Source organism: Canis lupus, chromosome 18 (assembly GCF_011100685.1).
Source record: "Canis lupus familiaris isolate Mischka breed German Shepherd chromosome 18, alternate assembly UU_Cfam_GSD_1.0, whole genome shotgun sequence".
Classification (NCBI taxonomy): domain Eukaryota; kingdom Metazoa; phylum Chordata; class Mammalia; order Carnivora; family Canidae; genus Canis; species Canis lupus.
Window position 1 is genome coordinate 34,249,250 of NC_049239.1, and position 23,325 is coordinate 34,272,574.

A 23,325-nucleotide genomic window follows, 5' to 3' on the forward strand; every position below is an offset into this window, starting at 1 on the left:
ATGCACAGAGCCTTAATGATAGTGTTCAAGAAATTTTTCCTCCCAGGGATGCAGCTCTGAGGGTCTTTCTCACATAGACCCTGGAGAAGCAGAGGTGAATAAGGTAGGTGTCTGCCCTCTAGGGCACACAGGGGCAGGAGAGACAAGACAGGCAAACATCTGATTAGAATCAGTGCTTATTGGGCTATGAGATGAATGTGCAGCTTTGGAAGCTTTCAAGACAAAACAGTGTCTACCTAGGGGAAATAGGGAGTCAGCGTATGACCTGGGCTTTGAAGAGAGAGCAGGATTTTATTGGATAGGCAGTTATTAGTGAGGATGGACATTTGAGGAAGAGGGGAGCACATGAACAAAAAGGAGGGTGACTGGACATGACCCAGAATATTGGGACCATGATAAATGGTCTGAGGGGCTACAGAATATGGCCCGTGATGGGGAGTGGCAAGAGAGAGGTGAGAAAGGTAAGCTGGTCAAGTCTTAGAAATGGCTAAAAGAACTGAAAGGGATCCCACAGAACAATGCCACGAGGACTTTTTGTGATGGAAATGTTCTATATTTGCACTGCCCAGGATGGTAACCACTGGCCACCCGTAGCTATTGAAAACTTAACATGAAGCCAGTACGACTAAAGTATGAAATTTTTCATTTTATTTAGTTTTACTGTAAATTTAAATAGCCACATACAACTGATGGCTACTCTCCTGGGGAGCTCAGCCATTGACCTTCTGACAGTAACTTTGAGTGTATGGAGGGGGCCCTTGACACCCTCCCCCGGGCAGCGCTGTCCTCAGCCCATAAGACGGGAGCTCCCACGCAGGCCATTGTTGTGGTTGTGCAGCCAAGTGGATGCGTGGGGCTGAAATACAGCTTGTTTCCTGCACACGGATGGGGCTGTGTCTGCCAGAGGAAGGGGCAGGCTTTTCCCATCCTTACGAAGGCATCACCGAGGCTGGCAGGGCTGCTTCCTGCAAAGTTTCTATCCTCCAGGATCCGTCTGCAGGTAGAGTCAGGCTTCCTCTCTGCTCCTGCTTCCTGGAGCTGCTGGGCCAGGTGAGCACACCTGGGGCATGGCTCAGGCGGGGCATGCTGAAAAAAAGTACCTTTTTTTTTTAAGGTACATGGTGTTGGCCCATGCAGGGTTTAAAAAACTTATTTTTGAATTATTTGCCTATATTTAAAAACCAGAAGGATTCTCTTTGGAATCCAGATCGGCTATGTTTTCTGGGCCTGTAAATCCACCGAGTAGCAAGCACCTGAAGCGAAGTAGCTCCTGATCCGGCCCACAAAGAGCAGCAAAGGGGAGGGGTGACAGAGGTGCAACATTTCAGAAGCCGTTCAGCTAAAGCTGCCAAACTGGATCCCAGACAAGCTGCTTTTAAAACATCTGGTTCGTAATTCGTTATTGCTTTTTATAAGGACTCAGAGTTTCAGTGTGTAGAGGTTGAAACAAAATAAAGATCTTTGAGGTCATTTGGTTGAGCCCATTCATTTTACAGATGAACATCGTGGTCCCTAAACCATACAAGCCTGCAGATAAAAGCCGGGTGGTGGCAGTAGGAACCAAGCAGGATTTGACGGGTTCCTGCCTTGCGAGGTCTCCGGGCCTATCAAATCCCCCCACCACCACCCCGGATAGTTTGGGGAGGAAATCCCCAGGAATGGTTCTTGTGGACTCACGTATGCTGAGGGCACCCAATATGTTGATATACACGTCAGCACATAGTGGGCATTCAGGGCATGCTTCGAATGAACGGATGCGTGAGAGAGTCAGTGAGTGACTTTAAAATTGGATCCGGCTTCCTTCTACATATTATTATTTTTGGTACATGATCTACTCAAATTTTTGCTAATGAATCTTGACAAAATACTAATATCTATGTCAGCTATGATCTGTTCTCTTAAAAACAGATGCAAGATCGCTCTGATTCAAAGAAGTAGTGAATCAGAGCACCAGGGTTCTATTTTTCTGGATGTGTTTTGTAGTCTTGTAAAATACTAATACTTTCATTGCCCCCCCAATAAAAACGAAACACATTTTAACTGTACTGCACAGGAAACCAGGAGAAAAGCACTTGGGTGGTGCTGTCCAAAACCAAGGCAACTGTAATTGGACATTTCTGAAGCCATCAGTGTCATTTTTTTTGCTCACAGCCAAGCAGCTGGCCCTAAGACCTTGTGTCTTGCTGGCCCACAGATGTTTCAGTGAAAAGCCTTTGATTCAATTTCCATTCCCTTTTACTACAACTCTTTGGTTCTAGGGCTCCACTGGGGGAGCCGTAATTGTCATCAGAAACACCTCTGCCCTCCCTCTGTCCACTGTTGACCCTTGTCCACGAATGAGATAAATGTCCCTCAACTCTGACTCTCTTTGGGACAGGGAGCTTCGTCCTACATGTAATTCAGTCCTGGGGTGGAGAGGGTACCCCAGGGGTCCTCCACACTGTTTTGGACATATCTGCACCCAGTTTAAGCTTCCTTGTCTATCACATCATGGTAACATATCAGAAAGAAAATGAAACAAAAGCTTTGCTCTTTGCTGCTGCCTGGTAGAGAGGGTGAGCTCCTTGCTTAGCTGGGCTCCAACTTAACAGGAGGACATCCCTGGTCTTGATCGTTGTCCTGAAACGGGCTCCGCCACTTTGATAGCCTTTGCCAATTGCAAGTTGGTTTTTTTTTTTTTTTTCTCCATAAACATCAATTGGCTGGAGAGAAATCTCCAGGGTGAAAACCTATCTTTTAATACTTAAAAAATAAGTCTCAGGGTGCACTTTAGGACAGAGGGGCAATAAATTACAACTTACTATGTGCCAGAAGTTATACCAATTGTATATCTTATTAAATCCCCACAATAGCCTGAAGAGGGTCTTAATCTCCCCATTTAGAGATGAAAAGTAAAGGTAGAGAGAGGAAGTGGCTTGCCCAAGTGAGGGGCCGAGCCAGAATTCAAATCTGGGTTTTTCTGACTGCAAAGCTTTGTGTCTTTTCCTTAGTGTTGTCCCTCCAGAGAGATCGCTTTTTCTTTTCTAAAAAAATATTATTTTATTAATTTATTTGAGACAGAGAGAGAGAGAGAGAGAGCAAGCACAAGCAAGGTGGGGGAGGAGCAAAGAGAGAGGGAGAAGCAGGCTCCCCACTGACCAGGGAGCCCAATGCAGGGCTCAATCCCAGGACCCTGGGATCCTGACCCAAGCCGAAAGCAGACGCTTAACCAAGTGAGCCACCCAGGTGCCCCCATTTTTTCTCTAAAACACCCCAAATCACACTATATAGTTGGTCTTCTCTGTGTGTTACCCCTGGGATCTCACAGAGCACCGGATTCCCACCACAGTCCGAGGCTCTGCATAATGCACATACCACTAACCCAGAAAACCTACTGTCTGAGCCACCCTGGGAGAGAGAGAACCCTCAGAACCCCAAAGCAATTGTCAGCCCCGTGGCAAATGCCATCTGATGGCTCAACCCAAGGCTCGGCCTAAAACCTTCTGCAGGGTGTCACTCTAAAGATAACCCAGAAGGTCTCCTAACTTCCTGGTTGTTAAAACAGCAACTACAGTAGCAGGAATTGAGACCTACAGATCAGTGGCGTAGAAATGAGGAAGGAAATGGCATGTTAAATGACTCTTTCCTCCCCAGCTTGCCCTGTTCTTTCTAGATATAGCCCAGAACTTGAATAGTTACAGTGGGATAATTTGATCAAATGCTGGAAGTTTTCTATCAATTTCAAGGCCGTTCAAATCTCTATGCACTTTGAAGTCTGGGGTGCAGTGGAATTCCTGGGACATTTGTGCTTCTGTCCCTGCTAGGCTGATTGGACACGGATACCCCCTCGGGAGGCCTTTCCCCAGCCCCTGTGTGAACTGCCCTGGGCCAGCGGTAAAGCCTGCGTGCCGTTACAGCCCTCTGCCCTTCCAAAAATCCTAGTGCCCTCCGCTTCTTATTGTCCATTTCTGTTTTCATCAAATTTGCTGCCGCTTTGCTTCTTTCTCAGTCTCTCCTCACATTTTTCTACTTTAGATCAAAAGACTTCCCCATTTCCCCACTTCTGGATTTGCTCCCTGGAGGGCAAAGCGAACCTCTTTTTCCAGGCACACAGGGTGGAGGGAGATGTGGCGGGGGCGGGGAGTGGGGTATCTCCACCCACTGTGGGCCCTCACGGCTTCAGGCTCCCGAGCTGGGGCAGCAGAAAAGGTCTAGTTCGATGTGGTCCCATCTGCCATCACTGCGTCCTGGTCCTCTCTGTCCCCAGCCCCTCTCCTGTGCACCCCCCTCATATTCCACGGCTCTGGATTATAGCTTTCCTCTGTTCACCACTCCTCAAAGCAGGGGCCAGCAGGTGAACTGCTGACTGCTGTGGCTAAGCCATCCCAGGTCCTGCTCATGACAGGGAACAAGAGAAAGAGAAAGCAAGAGGGAATGGGGCTGCAAAGACTGTTGTTGCATGGTTTCCCTTAAGCCCCAGAAATAGAAAGCCAGACTTCCGACTTGCAGAGCCGCCACGCAAACCACCAGACCACACTGCCAGATAAGAAAAATGTTAGATTGTGTCATACCTCCAGCCCCAGTTTCTGAAAATGGCCCTGAATGTCCCAGAGCTCCGCCATGACCCTAAGATTCAGAGAAGGCGGAGGAAGGTGGACAAAGGGATCAGGCCTCTCTCTATTCTGGTATCTGAATTTATTTTCAATCACAGAAATAAAGCAAAGCAAACATCATGAAGTGTTGGTCGTGAGCTAACTTTCTGAATTGCATGTACAAGGAAGGAATGAGCTGGATGGCAACACGTATTGATGAAGGGAATCCACTAGCTTAAAAACATCTCCTTGGCCTTTTCAGTTCGTGCGCGCTCATGCATTGAGTGCCAACTGTATGCCAAGCACAGTTTGCTTGGCGCTACGGATTCGAAGAGGATGGGACATCATCGCAGGAGCCTGGACTATATTCAGATTCACCCCGATTCCAACTCTTGTGCTCAGCACTACCTCCACCGTGGAAATAATTTTGCTTCGTTGTCCCAGAGCAGCCCCGGCGGGCGCCTGTGTTGTCAGCCGCTGCAGGAGGAGTGATGGCCAAGGTGTTGACAAGCTCCTAATTGGAAGGTACGAGGTGCCGCCAGAGATCAGCTATAAAAGGTATCTTTGGGCCGGGGTGGGCTGCTAATGCTGCAAGAGACTCGGGGTGAGGCCTGGTGAGCTGTCACCCTGGGATGGGGCCTGGCCCCGCAAACCGACGATGCTGGTGGTCGGAGGCAGCCGACAGACAAGGCCCATGGAAACAGGCATTTCGGGGAATGGCAACATTCACGTGCACACCAGGACTTCAGGAGCCAGCGAGCATGCCAGGGGGTGGAGCACCAGGAAAGGAGAGCCTGGAATGGCCCAGAAGCCCGGGATCAAAGAGGCAGGGCAGGAGAGCAGCTGATGAGAGCCTGGTGCTAAAGACAAAGGGAAAAGAGCCACAGGAGTCTGCTTTATTCAGCACGCTCAACTACTTACGAGTGACTTCTGTGAGCCTATAATTGTTCAGAGCCCTGAGGGGTTCGAAAGAAGAACCAGCTTAGAATTTAATGTCTAATTAGGAGGCGATCAGATCCAGGCACTGAAATTATTGCCGGATGAACCAATCCGGCGCGGGTGTTGTGCAATATTGGCGATGCTGCAAGCTCTTCCCTTATTGTCTCATGTAACCCAGCCAACAACCCTGCAACGTGGGTACAGGTGTCCCCGATTTAGAAATGAGGGTGCAGAGGTTCAGAAAGACTGCATCTCTTATCTCAGCGTGGCTGGCTGGTAAGTGGCTGAGCCAGGATTCAAATCCAGGTCTGGGTGAGCCTCGAAACTTTTGGGTCCAGCCTGCAGCATCCCTTGACCGAAATAATAAATACAGCGCTGCCCTCAACGAGAGGGGAAAATAAGTACTGGCTGATGGTGCAGGAAAGAGAGAGAGAGAGAGATTCATAAACAAAGTCAACGATGACTTCTTGCAATTGATTCGAGGGTCTGTTGGCGCCAGTTCAAACCATGGATCCTGAGTATTCTCTACTTTCTGAACCCGAGGCTGAGGGCCTATGTTAGGATTTGGGCCATCCGGAGCTTGCTGTTTGGCACAGCACAGAAGACCACCCCTGAAGCCCTGGGAATCTGCACAGTGCACATCGATCGAGAGAACTCACTGAACGAGCGAAGGCTCCACCTGATCAGAGAGATGACCAGGCCACCTGTTAACAGGTCCAGGGCTCCACACTGGGTTCGCAACAGGCTCAAAGAGCAATGGGCCTTGAACAGAAGCAAGAAGGAAACGCCCCCTCAGCTGAGGTCGTGGAGCTCTTCACAGGCTCTGCTGTGCACAAGGGTGTGCGGGTGTCCTGGCAGGACGGTGGGATGGCACAGGCATTGGGCACTAGGGAGCCAGGGCCTCCTGAGAAGGAACAGGTGTGAAGCAGGGCCATTAGCCAAGTGGGCGTGGGTGGGCCAGGCTGCCTAGAACTGCTCCAGGAAGCCACCGGGATTGCATCATCTGCTGGTGAGTAGGCTTGACCAGCTCTGGTGAATGCAGCTCGGGGAAGCAGGGGGACTTCTTCTTCAGAGAGCCAGAAGTGCTCATTAAGTTTGTCTTTTAAAAGAAAACTATGCTGAAAGGGGCCCGAGCCTTCAAGCTTCCCCCAGGGTGCTCTGCACCGTCCAGCTTCTGTCTGAGGGAGGAAGGCCGTCTATTCATGAGGCGGGGATGTGGAGAGACCAGACGCTCACTGGGGTGGAGGTGGGGGGTGCTAATGTCTTCAGGAACTACTAATTTACTTTCTGATGTGTTCCTGAGCACCAGCCACAAAGGGAGACCACAAGTGTCTGTGATCCAGCAGAGAGGCTGAGGCTGCTGTTTATCATGATGTCCCCAGCAACTGTGTGTGCGTGTGCGTGAGCGTGCACGTGCAAGCATGTTTGGGCCATGAGCCTGGGATGGGGCGCTGCCCTTGCCAGTATTTTCAAACACACTTCAATTCTCAAACAGAGTGCCTCAGAGAGGCCTTGGCCTCCCAGAAGGTCCTAACTCGAAGGGTATCTTTAAAAAACCAGGGTGCTTGGGGAAAGTGGCCACACATTCCTACCAGCACGGGGACCCGCGAGGGGGGCAAACATAGGGGAGCATCTGCTTTGTGCCAGCCACGGGGCTAGGGCTTCACGAATCTTCTCTTGCTGACAGGTCCCAACTACCCTTTGAAGCAGGTCCCCGGCTTTCATTGTTTCAGACTCTTGCCCCGGCATTTCTGCTTTAGAGAAAACCCCTATTTCCTTTAGGTCCCACCTGGAAAATTCAGTCTCCTGGAAGGCCTTTCCTGACCTTTTCAGCAAAATTAGATGTGCTCCCAGAAAACCATAGGCTTCAGGGAGATGGCAGGCTCGGGTTCCTCCTCTGTAACAGGGGCAACCGGAGGGTCATGATGAGGAAAAAAATGAAATAAATTGTGTAAGCGCTTTGACAGTGGCTGGCACTCAGCCTTTGTTAGTCACCGTCGTTATTGTTAATAACAGTATTGATAATACCAGCTCATTACTCGCTGCGAGTTGTAAGCCCCTTGAGCGTAGGGCTGGCGCCTACTTTGCTCGTTGTCATGCCCCCAGAGTCTAGCAATGTCTGGCGCACAGTAGGCGCTTGTCTCCTAGCTGGCCAATGAATGAATAAGAAGGAGGTATTGGCTTCCTCCTCGCTTCTGTGAGCTCCTGAGGACAGGCCCATCTCTGGCCCATTTCTGTATTTCGAATGTCGCCACTTCGTCTGGCACAACGCAAGTGCTCAGTGACTGCACCCCACGAATGAGCAGGATGCTGAGATGCTGCTGCTCAGCCGGGGCCTGGCCCAGAGCGTCTGGCTGTGTGCCCGTCTCCGTGCTCTGGTCACTGGTGGTTAGCTCCCGCCCCATGAATTCAGTGAGTATGCCCTCGACACCTCACCCCCGGGTGGTGAGCCCACGATGGGGACTGCGTCTCGTTTATTTTTAAATCCTTAGTATCTAGCACAGCACCTGGCACACAAGAAATGCTCCAATGCCTACTCACACACTCTTCGGTCCGACTGGACTCAAAGGGAAGCAGAGTTCAGAATGAATTTGTAATTTTTCCCCTTTTACCACCTAGACCTGTTCTTCCCCAGAAGTGCCCCATTTCTGTTGATACAGACCTGGTTTCTTGGGGCGCCGGGCTGGCTCAGTCGGTAGAGCATACAACTCTTGATCTCGGGGTTGTAAGCTCATGCCCCACGTTGGGCTCAGAGATCACTTAAAAGTAAAATCTTACCAAAAAAAAAAAAAATGTGGTTTCTTGGTTACAAAGGTCTAGAACTCCTCGGGAGTGCTGTATCCTGATGGAAAAGAGCAGCCTTTGTGGTCAGACTTTCCTGGGCTTGAATCCTGGCTTTAACAACTACTTGCTGTCCTGTCTGGAGAAATTGCTTACTTGTTCTGATCCTCAGTTTCCCTTTTCATCAAATCAGGGTAATAACATGCACTACCCATCCATTCGCTTAAGTATTTCTAAGGCACCTAATACGTGGCGGGAACCGTCCTAGGCCCTGGAAATACACAGATGTGAACCAAACAAATATTGCTCATGCCTGAATGATGAACTCCAGCCCAGAGAGGGAGAGAGAGAGAGAGAGATGCCAGACACATAAGCCGGTAAACATATACATCAGATGGTGATGTGCGGCGTGAGGAGGGAGACAGTGTGTGGTCTGGGCTGGCAGTGTCTAATTCAGGCGGTAAAGGAAGGCCTCTCTCACAAGGAGACTCAACCCCTGGGGAGGAATGTTCCAGGGAGAGGGAAGGAGCAAAGGCCCTAAAACTAGAGGTCGAAGAATGGCAAAGGTGGCCTGTGTGGCTGCAGCGGAGGGGTGAGGGGCAGAGGAGAGAGGACATGCAGATGGGGCCGGGGAGGACTTTGGCTCTTGCTGAGGGGAAGCAGGAAAGCTTTGAAGGGCTTCAGGCACAAGGGCGAGGTGCCATGACTGGGGTTATAAAGGGATCCCTCTAGCAACTGCATGGAGATTGGGGCAGGAGCAGGAGGCCAGTGGTGTGTATCCCACAGGCTTCCTAGGAAAGAAATAATATATTAGCACCTGGACAGGTCTGGCTGGGAGTAAGTGCTCAGTCCATGGGGGCTGCTATAGATGATTCTGGAGCTGCTGGCCTGCTCCTGCCTTGTCTCCTGCAGACAAGTCTTGCCCAGTCCATGCAGTGTCCCTCCTGCCCTTGCCCACCTGCTCATCGCTTGGTCCCATGCCTCCTTTCTTCACTTCCTCACCTCCTGCCTCTCCCATCCCAATGGAATGCAGATGCAACTCCAGTCACATCCTTCCCCTACTCAAAAGGATCAGTAGCTCATTAAATCCACATTCTTAGGGATGCCTGGGTGGCTCAGCTGTTGAGTGTCTGCCTTTGGTTCAGGTCGTGATGGGGAGCCTGCTTCTCCCTCTGCCTGTGTCTCTGCCTCTCTCTCTCTCTCTCTCTCTGTCTCTCATGAATAAATAAATAAAAAAACAATCCACATTCTTGGAGCTGACATTCAAGGCCTCCCCCAATAGGTGCTATGCTTACCTTTCCCACCCGTACTCTCCTCTCCCAGAAATATTGAATAGTTGCGGAGAAAGAGTTGGGTGCAGTTTGTCGCTCCCAGCAGAACGACCAAGGAGCCCAATGTGCTCCCAGTGGCAGAGTGACCATCATAGGCCCTTGCCCTGGGCTCCCTGGGTGATCCAGAATGCCCCAGCCATGGCAGGTGGCAGATGTGGGTACCTTTTATTGGCTCACCCCTCCTACCATGGTCCCATGGGCTCCACCACGATGGGTCTTCTCTTAAAGCTACAGAATGGCACGTGGTTTCCCACATGGGTTTCCTTTTACTGCTCTTCTTTCCCTTGATACCTGCCCCTGGGGACCCCTCATCTAGAACAGAGTGCCCTCGTTTTACCTCTACTGGTGCTGAGGGGAGACCCAGGCTCCAGGTCATGGACTCCCATGCTCAGCTGCCTGCCATGGCCCCTGGGTCCTCCATGCCTCCATCCTTTTTCTATCTGAGCTCAGTCCCCAGAGGATTGGCGCCTGGACTGCGGGCAGAGGAGAACCTGAAACCTGCCGGCCAGAGACAGAAGAGGCAAAAATCCCTGACGTTACATTTCTACCAGCCCAGAGAACAGACACCATCACCCCCGAAAACATCCTCCGTGATGGGACTTAGGATGGCTTTAAGGCCTGGCTAATTTCAGGCCCTTCTTATAGGGACATATCAGCAGCACCTGCACTGACACCGTCTCCGTGTGGCTCTGGGAGAGAGGCACAACGCCAACACCAATATTCTAGAATAGCACACCTGGGTTATCTGCTCTCATGACAGGATGCCGAGGCAAGGCCAGCCACCCACAGCTGGGGGATGCAGATGCCCCCCAGCATTATAAAGGGCAGCCCTGAACACTGGAAAATGTCACCGTGGAACCTTTAGGTCATCACTAGCTGGCTGTGCCTGATACGGCTGCTGGCCTCCGTCCGAGAGACGGTTTTTCATCTCAGTGCCAGGACACCTGGGCAGTGTGGTGCCCACAGTATAATCTCCGTTGGTCTGGGGTGTGTAACTCTTCCTCCACAACACCACAGCCCAGGCATATTACATTACCCTGAGCAGCCCCCGGGAGAAGCAAAAAGGAGGGTGGCCCTGCACCGAGTGCTCTCGAGCCCAGGCTCTCTTTACCCTAGCCGTCCTGCCCAGCTGGCTGCCTGGCACGCAGGTAAATGTCCCCTCAAGCGCTCTGGCTTTGCACATCTTTGGGACAGCTTTCCCACTATCAACACATGCCTCCGGGACCTGGACGTGGCTCCAGAGTTGTTCTGGCCCAGGGAGTCAAAGGCCACATTGCAGGTGATGACCATGGCCAGCCAGCCCCTACATCTCAGAGGATAACTACCCCATTACCCAGCTCCTGCCAGAGCATAGGCATCCTCCCCTTGGGGGATCCCCCACTCAGCAGGTACCAAACACTGGAAAGAGGCAAACACCATTCAGACCCCCCACAGTTATAATGCTCGCCTCCCCCAACCTCCCCACCAGGCACGATGAACCCCACTTCTGCTATAGCTAAGACACCCCCTCCCAGACCTCACAAAACAAGCCTACCGCCTAAGGGGAGCCCCAGGTTAATCTGTATGTATAACCTGTAGCCCCGGGTTAATCAAGGCCACATCCCATTAGCTGGACCTCACACAAGGTCAGGCATGCTCGGGCCGCAGGAGCCATCCTCTTATTTCACACCATGCTGAATGGCCTTAAGCTCATGAAGAAGGCCCACAAAGCCAGTAGTAGTAATGCTACTGGTCTAGGCTCCTAGGTCTTACCGTGTTGCCATTCAGAACCAGATGGACAGGAAATTGTTCGACGGTATCAAGTCCCCGGCCCATGAGTCCAGATCGTGCAATCATCCAAATGTAGAAGAGTGTGCTTGTGTCTTCCTAGGCCTGCATCGCATGTCAAGACCACAGCCCTTCGCTGGCCCAGATACTAAAGAACCGTGAGCGATCAGAAGCCCCAAAGGGAACCTGGTTCACCTGTGCCTCTCCCCTAGATAACGGCCTCCCGGTGGCCAAACTCACCTGCACAGTCTACTCACTCTGACAACCTCCTCGACGTCTACCCACCCTGCTTATCGCAGTCCCCAGTCGGAGGTGATGAGCCATGTTCCTACCCACCGCCCTGCATTTAATAGTGACACTTGGGTCTGGAGGATGGGGATGAAAGGTTCACAACACGATTACGCCAGGAAAGTAGCAGGTGCAGCAGAGGTAATGTCCAAGGTTCTATCGGCCCATGTGACATAAACAGAGGCGGCCCTGAGGCTTTCACTGAAGGGCAGAAATCCTTAACTGCCAGCATGGCAGGTATCACACTAGCTCCAGGTGATTTGCTAGCTGCCAGGAGCACGTGCCCTCAGGGGAACTTCCTGTTGTACGTGGATAAATAACGCAGGCAAAGTCATCCAAATAGCTAAAAAAAAAAAAAAAAAAAAAAAAAGGACACAACACCAAACCAAAACCAAATTTTAAATTTTGCACGAGGTACCTGAACTCTCCAGGGAGTGGATGTCCCCTGCAGACTGGAGTGACCTTGTTCACGGAGGCCCTTCTGCAGGCAAGGGGACTTGACTTACTGAACAGGGTAGGCACAGCCTACAGACGAGGAGATTAACGAAGGCCTGCCTAAAATGAATTTGCCCCCTCCACCGCCTCCTGGAATTTTTTAACAGGTGGGTTACCGCCCTACATCTGTGTCCCCAGGATCAGGCTCTCTTTCCCCACAGGGGGCAAGGAGTCCTCTCATCCCTGGGCCCCTTGCCCAGGGACTCCCCCAGTTTGCCAATGCCAAGGTCAGTAACAAAGCTTTGAGTCGCTTGTGTTTATGGCTCAGGTGTGGTACATGTGGCTCCAGGCTGGACAGGAGCAATATGGAAGGAAAACCCAAACCTGTCACCATTCCATCGCAACCCTAGAACTGCAGCGCCAACTCCTGACCCCCCCCCCCCCCCCCCCCCCCCGCCGCCGAGACCCTTACTCAGGCTCCTTCTGCCGGGCGCACCAGCTCTGCTTATGGGCTTGGGGAGGGGAACCGACTTTGAAATCACGGACTGTTAATCCCTACTGGGTCCTCAGCAGATCTGTGACCTGGGGCACATTCCTTAACCTTCCTGTGACTCGCTTTCCTCGTCCATGAAGTTGTGATCCCATTTCTTACTTCATTAGGATGTTGGGAGGGAAAAACAATTGCCCGAAGTAGGTGAAGCTCATGGTATCAGTCTGACACAAAGGAAATGTCCAGATATTACTCAAGAGGCAACTAAACTTCTTCTTCCCCCCGGAAAGCTTTCCATTCCTGTTTCCACTCTAACTTCCCTTTGATCCAATCTGATTGCATTTCTGGTCAGCCCCTTACTGATTCTCCATCACATATGCACTCATTTTGACTTCCCAAAGAAAAGATAAAGATCCGTGACGGAAGGGACTACGTTATACTTGGCTCTCCTACTGACTTGCTGTGTCATCTTGCACTTAATTATCTTGGGATTGAGTTTCTTTCTCTGGGATGGTAAATACATGGCATGTGTGCCAACACTTCCACATCCCCATAGCCTTGGGACACTGGTGTGTAATAATGATTCTCTTCCCCAGAGCCTGGCTCCAGACTCAGTATCCTTCTTAATGTAACTTTACTATTTATTATTATGTTAGCAGATGTATTTACTGTGTCAGCTAATTTATTTAATAAGTATCTATTGAGTACTTACAAGGTACTACCCTCTCTTTAGTAGTCTGGAGGTAAAACTTTGAGCACCTTGTCCTCATGCTTAAGGAACTTGTCACTCAGCAGGGAAGAAAGACAATTAGCAAATGCACAAATAAGAAAATAGCAGATAGTGACAAGTACAACAATGAAAATAAAATAGTGTGTTAGTGCCTGGGGAGAAGTCTACTTTAGAGTGGTGTCCAGAGAGAGACCCTCTGAGGCCCCTGGAGAGTTTGAGCTGGTAGGTCTGCTGTGGGCCTAAGGACGTGTGTAGTTGACAAGCAAATGCAGGAAGTTTAGGAAACATTGACATGGTGAGTAAGAGCGAGGATAGGGAGTCAGAAGACCTAGGTTCAAACCCCATTTCCTACATTTAGTTGTGTGACCCTAAGCAAGTTATTGAACTTCTCTGACCTTCAGGTTCCTCATCTATAAAAATGGGGTAATACTACTACTGATCTCAGAACATTGTTCTTAGGATTCAATAAGATAGAACATACAAAATGCCTGGCACATAATACGTGCTCAATAAAAGGCAGCTATTGCTGACAACAGTAGGCCCCTCTATCCCTAACTGTAATCTTTCATCTGAATTACTTAAAAGACAAATCCCACAAATGCCACTTACGATGTAATTAGCATGGCCTCTGAGTAGATTTTTGCCTAATGAAACACTTCCTCTTGAAAAATGAATTCTCAAAAGACCTTCTTCTGAGCAAGAATGCCAGGGTTCAGTGAGTCAGTGTTCCAGGGCTCTCTGGTTTCAGCAGGATGAAGATTTGGAAGGGCTTTGGCCTCATTTCCTCCGCTATCAGATGGGAGCCTGGCTACTTGCCCTTTCTAATTCAGGCGTGGAGGGGCAGGGAGGATTTCTGAGATCCGAAGTGATGGGAGCTTTGCAAAGTGTGAGACACAGCAGAACCCTCGCCGTGTCAGCCCTGCTGGAGCACCCAACTCGAAAGGCCACAAGAGGCCTGGCGAGGACAGCTCCTGATGTGCCAGCCCCACCCAGCAAGTTGGGAGAAGCTGGCCACTCCTTCCCATTTATAAGCTGAGCTGGTACATAACGGAGAAAAACAAAGTTGGGCAGGAAGCAGCCTTTTCAACCAGTGAAGAAACCGTTAGAATCCATCCCTTTGCCCTGATGCCAAAGCTCCGCCCGCCCCACCCAGCCACGCTATCAAGGACACACAGCTATCAGAGAGCCCTGGGGGCATTTGTCCCTACTTTATCAGGGACCCGTGGAAACATTTCTCTAACTGAAGATAAAGCCCTCTCCCCTCTCCTTCTCCCTCCCTCCCTAGTCTACCCTCCCCCCCCCCCCCCCCCGCCCCCCCCCCCGTTCTCTTTCTAGCTACCTACCAGAAGGTTCCTGCCATTTTCTTCCAGTAACAACAGTTCTGAGAAGGAGAGGTTTTCCAATCAGGACTTGAAGTAACAGGTGGAGAGGCAGGTAAGATGAGTTTCATTCATTCATTGTTCACGCATTCATTCTTTCAACACGTATTTCTTGGGTACTTACTATGTGCTGGATACTAAGCGAGGCTCTTGGATTTAGCTCTGAGCAGAAGGCACTTGCAGTCTTTGGGGGGAGCCAGGCAGCACTTTAACAATCACAAAATGCGGAATTACAAATTCTGATCCAGACTGGGAGTGAAATCAGACAGCGGAGGGGGGGGGGGGCCTCCTAATCCAATGGGGGGGTGGGGACGGGGGTGAGCGTGTTCCTTAAAGAAGTAATATTTGAGCTGAGAGTGTGTATAATAATCTTCTAGATTTTGCCCTTGCCCGCCAAGTGGCTGTTTTCAGGGTTAAAAGGATGCCTCAGGGCCCGAAACCCTCGCTGCCATCCCATGCCAGACCTGTTTCTGATACCAAGTCACGATTATTCGGCCCTTGTGAAGGTTAGGATGGAAATGACTTATTGGAATAATAGAGAAGCCAGCATAAACCTGCCAGGACCTCCTTCAAGATTCAGTTCACTTTGCAAAAGTTGCCAGATAAAAGATATTTCCAGATGGAGGGCCACGCAGGAAATACAAATGGAATATTTTTTAATAGCTCTTCCTTTGCAAGATATGACCCAAGGCGGCCTTCTGCAATATAATGGGAAGCATTGTAGCCTGAAAGCTTGAGAGGAGCTGAGCTGGCCCCCAAGCAGCCCCTGGGGCCTTTGGAAAGGGGCTGTGGTCTGAAGGAACATGAAAGACGCTCCACCTATGCAAGAGGACCCCCCTCTCCTGCCACCGCCCCCACAAAGTAGAGCCTGGGCCTGTTGTACTCTAACTGACGGATCCTCAGAGGAGAAGGCAGATAGATATCTATATGAGCATTGAGTTCCTTGAAGGATGTGGCTTTACAAAATAACAAGCTGCATCCTTTTCCCCTTTCCTTGGAGCCAGCTGGGCTCCCTCGAAGAAGGTCATCTGGAATGCAGGGACCTGCACCGCTGACAGAGACCTAAGTGGGCAGGGACTGGCCCCCCCGGGCACCTGAATAATGTCTCAGGACACGCAGGACTGGCTTTACCATGATGTTGGGGTTAAAGGGGTCCAGAGATGAACCCAAGGAGGTTGTGAGCTTCCTGAAATGATAGGTAAAATCCCACGTGTTAGCACAGATGGGCGCCCAGGTGGCCTTGAACTTGACCAGTGTTTTGGGTGGTAAATAGACACAACATAAAATGTACCATGTTAACTATTCTCAGGTGCACAGAACGGCAGTAAGCACGTTCACGTCGCTGTGCAAGCAACACCAGCACTCACCTCCCAAGCTTTTTTTTTTTCAATCTTCCCAACATGAAGCACTGTACCCATTGAAAAAGGGTATAGCCCCTGGCATCACCATTCAATTTCTGTCCCTGTGAATCTAGGGGTCCCATCTGAGTGGAATCCTACAGCCTCTGTCCTTTTGTGACTGCTTTATTTTACTTAACATAATGTCTTCGAGCTACACTAATGTAGCATGTGTCTGGATTTTCTTTTTTGAGGTGGACTACTATTTCATTGTATGCAGATGCCCCTTTTTAAAATCCATTCATCTGTGGATGGAACACTGGGGCTGCTTCCGTCTCTCAGCCATTTGTGAATAATGCCGCTGTGAACACGAGACATATGAACATCTGTTCGAGTTCCTGATTTCAGTTTTGGGGGGCATATACCCAAAAGTGGCGTGAGTTGCTGAATCTTTTGATCATTCTGTCTTTAATTTCTGAGGAACCTATGGATTGTGTTCTCTAGGACCTGCACCATTTTGCCTTCCCACCAGCAGGGCACAGGGATTCCAATTTCTCTGCATCTTTACTGATCCTTGTTATTTTCTGGTTTGGGATAAGAGTCATCCTAATGGGCGTGAAGTGGTATCTCATTGTGATTTTGATCTGTATTTCCCTAATGATTAGTGAGGTTGAACATCTTTCCATGTGCTTATTGACACTTTGCGTATCTTCTTTGGAGAAATATCTATCCAAGACCTTAGGCTATTTTTTCATTGGCTATTTGGTTTTTTTATTGTTGTTGAATTATAGGATATCTTTTTATTTCTCTTTTTTTATATCTCTTATCAGATATATGTTTTGCAACTATTTTCTCCCATTCCATAGGCTGCCTTTTCACTCTGTTGATAGTGTCCTTTGAAGTACAAAAGTTTTTAGCTTTGACATAGCCCAACTTATCTATTTTTAATTTAATGATTAAATTAAATATAAATAAAATATGACACCTGTGCTTTTGGTGTCATATTTAAAAACTCATTGCCAAATCCAATATCATGTAGATTTTCCCCTAGGTTTTCTTCTAAGAGTTTTATAGTTTTAGTCAAGGGGGTTTTAAGAGGTCTGTGACTGACAGTGCATAGGTCATCCTCAATCTCGATTCTGGGGAGACTTTCATTTCCAATGTAAAGACCCTCAAGCCTTTCTGAATGTCAACGTGAATCCAGGAATTGGGAAATTGACAACATGGACGTGATGTTTGAAGCCTTTAATTCAAAAGGAATTATTGAGTGTCTCCAAATTTATATCAGTGCCCTGGAAGCTGGTAACAATGAAAATCATGGCCTCTCTTCTCCAAGAACATAAGGCACTCCTGAGGTGACCAGATGCTACACACATGTGAACTCGTGACACTGCAAGGCAGAGTCTGATGAGCACTTCACCAGGCCCCAGAGCCAAGAGCCATGAGAACTCAGGAAGGGAGCAGCCACCATGGGCTTCAAGGGACAGAGAAAACTGCAGGGTAAAGATGTGGCTTGAGCTAGGTCAGGGGTGCTGGACCCAACTGGAAGAGGCAGAGAGGACCAGGGATGCAGGAATGATTGCGATTCACTGAACACTTACTGTGTGCCAGGCACAGTGCTCTGCCTGCCATATGCATCACCTCCCTTGCTCCTTCGAACCCTATATTTCTCATTGTCTCTATTTTATCATTGTAAGCACTGAAGCTCAGAGATCTGTCTCAGATTAATTGCCCAGATAGTAAGTTATGAAGCAGAGGCTGGGAATGAGGTTTATTTCTCTCCAAAGCCTTTCTTCTTAACCATTCTACTATTCAAACACTGAAGTTTTGACACGCAGACCAAGTAGACACCCCAGAGAGAGAGAACAGGATAAGACAGTGCATTAAAATGGCACAAGCAGGGAGTTTGAGATCAAGGAGGAGCAGCCTGGCTGGGCAGGGAAGTTCAGGGGGTAGGGTTGTGGGATCTAAAGTTGAAGCGATGGAATGGGCAGGATCACAGGGTGCCTCAGAGGAAGCATGGAGAGCTTGGTCTTGACCTACCAGGGGACAGAATTGCAGCTCAACCTTCCAGGCCACCTCTTCCCTCTATACAAACGAGAGCACTAGGGTGTCAGAAGGTTAGGCCATTTGCCAGTGGTCAGTCACATTAGAGAGCAGTTGCAAATTCTTAAGCAGGGTGGCAGCAATGAAGAAAACGGGATTCTAGATGGGCTAGCTGGGCAGTCCAAAGCATGAAGGACAGCAAACTGGCAGGAAGGAGCAAGCAGCTCTTTTCTTGATACCTCCTTCGGCAAAGGGTATCTCTAGGGAGCATCATAGACAAGACTCCTTTCAACTGAAGTCTGAAGTTTAGGAAAGCAAATATCATTAGGAAGGTCAGAATTGCCTTCCCCTGCCAGGCTCAGGGCCCTCAGCTAGCCTGGAGCACCGGAAAACACAGCTGCCCAGAAAACACAGCTTCCCCCTTGCCTGGGGAAGCCTGTCTAAATGCAAGGCCTGAGACCGGACACCCCCAGCTCTGAAGAGCTAGTGGCCAGGATAGGCCTCCTGATGCCATCTCTTTATGTTGTTTTCCTGAGCATCAAGCTGAGCCCGGTGTCTGTACGCCCAACCCAACCGTCCCACTGGGGTCACCAGAGCAGGTTAGATAAGGCAAGAATTTCCCAGGCAAGGAGGCTGACCCCACCCTGTTTGAGCGGAGTCTTTATTGGGACAGGATTCCACCTGCGGTATCCACCTATGTTCAGCCAAGAAAGCCCTGCCCTGGTTGACTATCCTCCTCGGAGGTTCTCTTTGCTTAATTAATTCTAGTAATAGCTGCCATCCATTGAGCAGTATGCTAAGCATTTGACATGCATGGTCTCATTTTATCCCTACAACCCCGTGATGAAGATGTAATTATTCCCATTTTATACGTGATGGAACTGAGGCTCAGAGCTGTTAAATAATTTGCCTAAAACCACGTCGCTAAAAGAGCCAAGACTAAAATGTAGGCCTGTCTATCTCCAAAGTCTGGGTCTTTGCTCATATAATTGGTTGCTTTCTAACATTGGTTTACTGTAGCCACATCTCCTTGAGGGCAGGGGTTCCCTGCAGTAGACAATCCAGCTTCAGAGAGTGGCCTTGCTTCCCGATGCTACTCGTGTTCCTAGAAGCCAGGAGTCTGATGTTTTTTCCCAAACCAACCTTTGGGCCCAAATCTGAATGGCATCTGAGACCTTATCTTATCCTACAAGTGATGCTCCAGGAAGACAAGATTTTCAATTCCCTTCAACATTTACCCAGAGAGCATCATGCAGGTGTGCTCTGGCCAGGGAAAGCGGGGCTGCCACTTGTACATTCACTCATTCAATCAATATTTATCAAGGCTTTACCATGTGCTAGGCACATTCTAGGTGCTGAAGACACAAGTGGGAACAAGTCATAAAGAATCTCTGTCTCCCTGGAGTTAACATTCTAGCTGGGAAGAAAGGCCCAAACAAAACACACCAAAAATCTATAAGTAGATATGTAGTAAAGTGGAAGTAATGACGATACCAGGAAGAAAAATAAAGCAGCATAGAGGATGAAGAATGATGAGAAGCAGAATTTTCAAAGGCTCTTATGAGGATAAAACATTTGAACAGAGGCCTGAATGAAGTACATGGGAGCCGTGGGATGATCCAGAGGAAGAACATCACAGGCGATGGAAAAAAGCAAGCCCAAAAGCCCTCCACTAGGAATTGTCTTGGTTTGTCTTAAGGAACAGGGAAAAAAGTCAGTGTGGCTGGAGTCGAGAGAGTGGGAGAGAGTTGTGAGGTCACAGGGGAAGTAAGCACCAAGATAGCGTAAGGCTTTCTAGGCCACAGGAAGGAGTTTGGGTTTCAAATGTGCTGAGTCCCAGGCATCGTGGTATGTCACTCAGGTGGGGCTGCCTCTGCGAGCCACAGAGAGGAGCTTGTGTGAACCAAACGCACAAGGACAGCTCAGTAAGTCAGCTCACCCAGCTCTGACTCCCCGCTTGAACTCAGAGCAGCAAATGAGTCAGGGTCCAGCACCCAAGGTGGGGGAGGGTTTGTCGGTGGCCAGAGGTGAAAGAAAGAGCTGTTGACTCTATGTCTCATTTGCTTTGCCCATCAAAGGGCCTGAATTATCAACGGGTATTCAAATATTTTAAAGCTGGGATCTCTCTGTATGAGGAAAATCCTCCCTGGAAACTTACCATGTTGCCAGTCTCCTTTCTAAGCACCGTACGTGTTTCATTTCTCAGGAGTATTATAAAGGCTCCATGAGACAGGCTCTCTGAACCTGCCCACTTCACAGACGGGAAACCAAAGTCCAGAGAGGTCAAGCAGCATGTCAAAGGTTGACAAGTATGGCACCTCTGGGGTTAGAGCAGGGGCAGGCGAAGCTCCCTAGGGAGGCCCCAAAGAGCAAGCCAAGAAATCACATTTTTGAGGTCCCTTCCTCTAGAACACTCCAGGAGCTTAACTCTGCTAAGACCTTGCTATGGAATTGTGACATCTGGGGGCAATGATTCAGCACTTGCTATTTCCTCTTGTCTTAGTTGTAAAAGTGGATCTAGAAGTTGTTGGAAGGGGGAAAGTCAGATAGATAAAATCAGGGATGTGGCGGGGGCAGGCAATATAGTAGAGAAGCAATGAAGCTGTCAGCAGCTTGCCCCAGACCTAAATGGGCCCAGTCCGGCGTTGCTGGCTGACGGATGGGGGCCCGCCAAGCCCGAGGCCTGTTTGATGTCTTACACACACTTCAGCTCTTCCCTTAGCTTCTGGCTTCAGCCTTCTTCGCAGCTAGTTATTTCCTGATACAGTGGCTGTAACTTCTAAAAGATGGGGTAATAACAACAGCTATCATTTCTGAGTATTTACTGTCCACCATCACCGTGCAAAGCTTTTTCACACACTTTATGCTACTGAATCCTCTTGAAACTCCTGCGAGGTGAACAGGTATGGCAGTGGCCTCACCCTAGTGCCGGCCCCAATGAGCATTACTACTGACAGGTATTAGCAATTTGACAGATAGGGAAGCTGAGGCTCAGAGAGGTGAGGTAACTTACTTGACGTCACGCAGCTAACAGGCAGCCGAGCTGTGTCTGTCTGACACCTATGCTCATTCTCCTGAGCCTCTGTTGAAATGGATTTTTTTTTTTTTATTTTTAGACTTTTTTTGCGGGTCTTTTCTACCGTATAGGAAACCTGACTTGTTTATCACTAAGATTACTAATAGGCCTAACATTCTGTGAAAACATATTCACCAGTTGAAATGTCCTGAAATGAGTCTGGGAGCCAGATGCTTGTGACAATTGAGTAGTTTAAAGGATTTTGCATGGGACCTGAAGCCATGTTAAGACAAATCTTTATTTTTGTTGCTCGGTGTGAATGTCACCGCTAACAGGCATATGATACAACTTAGCTTCTAAGGATTGAGGAAAAGAAATAAAAGAAGTAAATTGTCATTCTTGGCATTTTCCCAATGACATTTGCATTTTCATTTCTATTAGAAGTCCATTTTAGCAAAGAAATGTAGCCTTAGTCACTTGAAACAGCTCTTCCCTAGAAAACAATTGTAAATGTAATAAGCAAAAAGAATAGAAAATGCCAACAGGAAAAATGTAATCCACCTGGGGTCAGATTCATCATGCAGACTGCTTCAGTCTTCCTCCGACATTCACATTCAATTTTAATTTAGAAATTAAAAATTCTAAATTCTAAGGCATTCAGGATTTGCAAGGAGGGGTTGGGGGGTGGGGAAGAGATTTAAATTGCAAATCCCACCGGCTGGGGATCAAGTACAGATTTCCCCAACTCTTGAGAACTATTTTACTTGCTTGCATTGCTCTTCTGCATAAGGCATAAGGTTTGCTCGGAAAGAGACAATAAGGTCACGATTGCTTTAAAATAATTCATAATAAAAACACATTTTGAGACTTGATTCTAAATGTTAAGCTTAAATTTGAGCAATTTAATTGCCCGTTGAATAGAAATGAAATCCCACCGGTAGGCAGTTATTTCTTACAACCACTGTGTGTGAAATTGAAATCTTAAGATACCATTTCAAATATTCACTTTCTCTAAGGAAGTTCTCCCCAAAGAGTTGTGAAAGATAAGAAACTGACCCAAAGTCATAGGCAGTAATCTCTTTTTCTTTACATACTAGGGTCAAAACAGAAGCATATTATTAAAAGGAGACTTTACGCCCAAAATTTGGTGGTTCAGAGGTTACCTCAAGGATATATTGAACAGCTGACTTGAGCCCCATACAAAACTGTAACGGGGAAGGTGGCAACTTGTCAGATTTAATAGAAGCAAGCACGGGCAAACATATCATCTACTCACCAAGATAGTGAACACTGAAATGGAAAATGCTCATACGTTTAGGAGCTGTAGGAAGTGAGGTGAGGGGACCCTTCTCTGTTTGCTTTTTTTAAAAAACAGGGCATCGTTTTTAAATTTGGATGGGAAATTCTTATTGCAAACCCCTATTTCACCTTCAGATTGAATTTCAAGCTTTTTATTTATTTTTGCATTTTTAATTTATTTTTTATTTAGGTATAACTGACATACGACATTATAGGAGTTTCAGGTGTACAACATAATGATTCAATATTTGCACATATTGCATAAGATCACCACAATACGTCTAGTTAATATCCATCACCACATTGACACATTTTTTTCTTGTGATGGGAACGTCTGAGATTTGTTCTCTCAGCAACTGTCAAATATGCAATATGGTATTATTAATTATAGTCACCATGCTATCTATACATTGCAACCCCAGGACTTGTTTATTTTATAATCAGAAGCTCGTACCTTTGACCACCTCTACCCATCTCACCTACCCCTTTCTCTGACCACTGGCAGCCACCGATCTGTTCTATATGTAAGAGCTTGTTTTTTATGTTTTAGATTCCACATATACGTAAGATCAGATGGAATTTGTCATTCTGACTTACTGCACCTAGCATAATGCCCTCAAGGCTCATCCATGTTGTAGCAGATGGCAAGATTTCATTCTTTTTTTCATGGCTGAATAATATTCCATTGTGTGTATATGAGTGTACACACACCTACACATACACACACGCTCATCTTCCCCCCCCCCCCCCCCCCCCCCGCTCATTTTCTCTATCCATTCATCCACTGATAGGCATTTAGGTTGCTTCCATATCTTGGCTGTTGTAAAGAAGACTGCGACAAACCCAGAGGGCATATATCTTTGGGAGTTAGTGTTTTCATTTTCTTTGGATAAATACCCAAAAGAATTGCTGAATT

The 23,325-nt window shown here is 48.3% G+C and overlaps 2 long non-coding RNA genes across 2 annotated transcripts; one reads left to right on the forward strand and one right to left on the reverse strand.

The window, feature by feature from the left end:
- Positions 1 to 626: 626 nt before the first annotated feature.
- Positions 627 to 14,922, reverse strand: LOC119864214. Its single transcript, XR_005373393.1, has 2 exons — positions 14,836 to 14,922; positions 627 to 1,086 (listed from the first exon to the last, which is right to left on the reverse strand). It is a non-coding gene; the product is annotated as an uncharacterized LOC119864214 (long non-coding RNA).
- Positions 14,047 to 21,982, forward strand: LOC119864213. Its single transcript, XR_005373392.1, has 2 exons — positions 14,047 to 14,766; positions 16,303 to 21,982. It is a non-coding gene; the product is annotated as an uncharacterized LOC119864213 (long non-coding RNA).
- The last annotated feature ends 1,343 nt before the right edge of the window (positions 21,983 to 23,325 follow it).